The sequence below is a fragment of the Sinocyclocheilus grahami genome, unplaced genomic scaffold (genome assembly GCF_001515645.1).
Source record: "Sinocyclocheilus grahami isolate Dianchi unplaced genomic scaffold, SAMN03320097.WGS_v1.1 scaffold1386.1, whole genome shotgun sequence".
Taxonomy (NCBI): domain Eukaryota; kingdom Metazoa; phylum Chordata; class Actinopteri; order Cypriniformes; family Cyprinidae; genus Sinocyclocheilus; species Sinocyclocheilus grahami.
The window spans coordinates 34,605-39,339 of NW_015506565.1; the positions used below are offsets into that span (position 1 = coordinate 34,605).

At 43.4% G+C, this 4,735-nt stretch overlaps 1 protein-coding gene across 1 annotated transcript in view; it reads left to right on the plus strand.

Annotated features, from left to right (window-relative positions):
* Positions 1-3,296: 3,296 nt before the first annotated feature.
* Positions 3,297-4,735, plus strand: part of drd5a (dopamine receptor D5a) — an 8,477-nt gene continuing 7,038 nt past the window's right edge. The window contains exon 1 of the mRNA XM_016255998.1: positions 3,297-3,302. The gene's annotated coding sequence lies outside the window, so the exon portion shown is untranslated. The remainder of the gene's footprint in view (positions 3,303-4,735) is intronic.

Genomic DNA, 4,735 nt, shown 5'->3' on the forward strand with positions numbered 1-4,735 from the left:
ATCGGAGAAATGACAAACAACAAGCGCTGCTCTACACTGCCCAAAACTCACGTTTGAATCGTCAGTGGCAAATTCTTTAAATTAAAACGTACTTACAGTCTGTGAGTCAGAACAGCCGGCATTGTAGTCTACTCTCCCAGGATCAGGAAACAGTACTCCATAAAATGTGCTGCACACATCTGGATATTTGGGTTGAAGTGTTCTGGAACAGTGTTGTAAATACAACTTAACACTGATTTCTAGTCGTGTCCTCTTTTGGAAGACCAAACAAAGTAGTTTCGCTTTCACAACGAAGCACACAGCGTCTTCACGACATGGCGGCGGCAGCAACAATACTACAGCGAGAATAAAAGTTACGCCTTCTTTCTTTGCGTGAACATTTGGGCGGCGTTATGCAAATCTTCCCACATAGTGATGTAGACATGTGGGGGCGTGTTAGAACGAGCTGTTTTAGGTAGGTGTGGCTGACTCTTAACTTTTATAAAGAATATCTCTTTGGATTTGAGACTTTAGTGTTTGCAACTTTACAGATCTTCTTTATGCACCAAGAGCTTGTAACACTCCAAAGAGAAAGAACAATTGAAATCACATCATATGACCCCTTTAAGTAGTTTAAATTTAATGCATAACAAACAAGACAGAAACACTTTCTGCAGTGCAGGTGATCATTCAGCTAAACATCTTCTCCTTTTGAGTTCCACCAAAGAAAGAAAGTCACACGTGTCTGAAAGTGCATGCAAACGATGAAAGAACTGACATGTTTAGGTGAATTATTGTATGAGCGCTGAAGGTTTTTTTCTTCTCTGCGTTCAGCTATGGATTCTCCCAGCCTTCGGCTGCCGTCCGCAGTATGACAGCGGTCTGGAGCTGGAGACCTTCGGATACAGCATCTGGACCACGGTGCTGAACCTGGCCTTTCCCATGAACCTCTTCTATCGCATGCACTCGGTGGCGTCGCTCTTCGAGGTCTTTCGGAAGGTTTGAGGATGACTGGGACTTTATCTGGTGCTCACAAACACTGACAGACACACAAACACTGGTCTGAGGAAGCTCATGCGTTCAGAACGACTGGGATTGGATCCAGTTCTCATGGACTTGATCGGCTCTAGAAGCCTGAAGATTCTTCACACACTTCTCAATGTTTACACACACACACACACTCACACTCACACGCACACGCACACACACACACTCACACACTCTCTCTCACACACACACACACACTCCATCAGCTCTCCTGTTCCTCCTCCTCCTCCTCCTCCAGAAAGGCAAGCCCACCCCCTCACATTTTCCCGCACAGAAAAAAACAGCCAATCACAGCCTGGGATCCTCCATTATCTTGTAAGGTCTGCCCCCTTCTGCTCAAAACATGCACACATGACGAGCTGTAAATGGCCAAACGAACACACACACACACACACACCCAAACTAACACACACACACACACACACACACACACACACATGTACATCTTCACTTGATCAAGGACGATGTTCTCTTTTATCAAGTTCTCATGTGGGTTTAAATCCTGAATGTTTTTAGTACGTCTGATTGGAAAAACCGTGAATCTTGCAGGCCACTGAACAAACATCTGGTGCATATTGTATGTTTTAATAATAAAAATTCCTAACTTTTGCTCTCTAAATATCTAAACACTCTTAAATCAAGATGCATTTACTTGGAAAAGGAAATTACTTAAGATATTAAGTCTTGGATTCTGAAATTTTCATTAGAATTAAATGAGTTTCTTCTGCCAATGCGTTCAGAAAAAAATCTAATTTCCCCTTTGAATTAAGTTTATTTTTCTGATCCCATTAACAGATATTTGTTCTTGTTTCAAGCAAAAACTCACTTCATTTTGATCAGTAATTCAGAAAACAAGACTTCATATCTCAAGTCATTGTACTTCTCCAATAAATGTGTCTTGATTTAAGAATGTTTAGATGCTTGTACTGGAAAACAAGACAGAAAAAGTGTTTAGCACTGCAATCAGTACTGAGTGTGTCAGAAACATGATCATAAAACCACTGAATTAATAATTACACCTCAGTGTCTGGCTTGAACTCCTGCATGAAGACCTGCTGATATCATGATCTTTTCTCAGATGTGTCTGTTATAACGGCCTGTTAACTTCTATTTATAGCACATCATCTGTTACATATAGGTTTTTAAACATGTTATAAATATCTTTAGCGTTCTGCATTCCTCTTGGTTCTCACGTGTTTCTGAAGGACGTGTGACGATGGTTCCCTCAGTCCTGAAGGTTTCTGTGAGCGACGGCTTTTAAAAAGGCTTGAAACGCTCCGACGCTGGAGAGAAATGAGGCTTTATCTGTGCGTTTCTGGATTTAATGGGATTCTGAATCGGATCCATTATTCATGCTTCGGCGGGAGGCTGATTGTTTGTTTTGGTGAGTCTCTGTTCTCATCTGGACAACATCAGCATCACAAACACAGGACTCATAGCTTCTGGTGACTGTGATTATGGGATGTTCTCAGTCAGTTCAGGCACTGTGATGGAGAAACGATGTGAAACGCTCAGATGTAGATGTTTCTGTAGAGCGGCTCTTCAGCAGATCTTTAGTAGGAAACGACTTTATCATCAACCTTTCTTCTCTTTTTGAGCTCCTCTCCTCCCAAACACACAGTGAAACGCACAACAATCAGACCTGTGGTGCAAAACTCTTGTTTTTGTTTTGCATTTTCCCCCCAAATTAACACATGCTTGTCAACTTCAAATAAATAAAAATATTCTTTGATGTAAACAGTCCAGTGGCTTTGGAGTTTCTTTGAAACATGAAATCACATGAACTCTTTAAAGCACATTTATTCATCGTCGTTCACTTATGTCTCATAAAGCCTAAAAAATGGGTTCATCTTTTAATGTGAACCCTAATCATTTTCTCCCATATAAGCAGAGCAGAAAAGTGTATGTTTCTTTCTTTGAATTTTTGTCGTTTTTCATTACCTAAACATTCTTAAGTTAAGATACTTGAAAATATATCAAAATGAAGTGAGTTTATGCTTTAAACAAGACAAAAAAAAAATCTGTCAGTGGGATCAGAAAAATAAAAATAGTTCCCTTTCATGGGAACCTTGAACTGCATCCTCTAGGGGTCGCTATGGGGAACGCCTCGTCGTGACCCGTGTCTGAAGCATACATTGAAAAAACACCAACACGTTGGCCGGCGACAGCCATGACGTCACTACCGGCGCGACTATAGTATAAATAGGCACCGGGAGCACACATCATCCTCTTCTTCATCTTCATTGACTGTTTTGTTTGAAAAGTGCATTTCTGTGGTAAGAGCGATCTCTATTCATATCATTATGGCAAGCACTAGCAAAGCGTTTAGAGGATGTGTGCATCTGTGTTGTCATTGTTTAACATCTGATGACACACACGATCTATGCGTGGATCTGGCTGATGAGTTTGAAGAGGGGTTTTCCCTCTCGCGATCGTCGGCTGTGGACGAGAGTGAGCCGCTGGAGGATGATGTTATTTCATTGCTCTGCTGGAAAGCAGGAAAATGTCTGAGGAGGGCAAAAAACTGAGGCTGAGCTTTCCCAATCCTCCTGTCCTGCGTATGATGAGCTTTTGAAAGTTATGGATCGCGCCACGGCAAGGCTTTACTTGCCGTGAAGCGGGTGAAGAAAATTACATTGTGAGGTCATCTATTAAAAAAAAAAAAAAAAAGATGAACGTTTTTTTTTTGGCCATACACCTCCTTTTTTCCTCATGCATCCATCGATTCCAGCATACGAGTTATGACAACATCGAGGTGATGCGCGAAAGCGGTTATGAGAAGATTGAAGGTCCAGGTCTGAGCCCGAACAACCCAAGGGGTCCTGGCCGGTCTCAGTTTGAGGATCAGAGGCGGGCACAGAAGGCTAGTGTCTCGGCTCGCGCTCCTCCCCCGCCTGCAGGTAGGGGTAGGAATAATCGCGGATCAAAGGAAGGTAGGTAAAAGACCTAAGGGATGTGATCCAGACAGGGCGTCAGCGCGCTTTGTCCGGATCAGAGTGATACCTCAGTATCTACTCATTTCCTTCGGGGGTCTTACATCTGCCCTTATCTTCCCCTTCCTAATTCCCCTGTAACCACCATCTCTCCACCTGACCGAGGTTAGGTGGGAATTTCCTGCATTACAGTCTCCTATGCTGGACCTATGATGTTTGGTTGGTTCTATGGCTTCATAGTGACCACCTTACTGATGGTCCGGACCAGAGGCTTCTTCGGACGGGGTTCCGACACGGGAACCATGGTTTGTGAGTATGATCCATTTCTAAATAAATAAATATATATATATATATATGTATGTGTGTGTATTTAATGCGCTGGTGGTTGTGTATAATCCTTCTGCTAGCTTTCTTCGCAGTGTTTCCCAGGACCTGTGTGTTTCTGTACTTTTTCTAGGGTAGGTCCTCGATGAGCACCCCCTCTGCTGGGTTCAGAAACCGGGTGCTCGACTTGCAGTGTTTATTTCACTCGTCGATATATGTCCAGACGGTACGATAAGCCGGGTTTCGGCTTCATACTTCCTGAATTATGCGGCCAGGTCACAGGATTCTGTGGGAGTCTTCTTGATCATTAGACCCCTGGCACGGCACTGCAAAGATTTCCTGGACGTCCGGGCTGGGCTTATGCTTCCAGGCTGCCCTGTCTGGTCTACTGTATCTAGGTCGCCCTGAGGGGCCTCCCGATCACCAGGATATCCCCTCTTGCTGTGGCATCG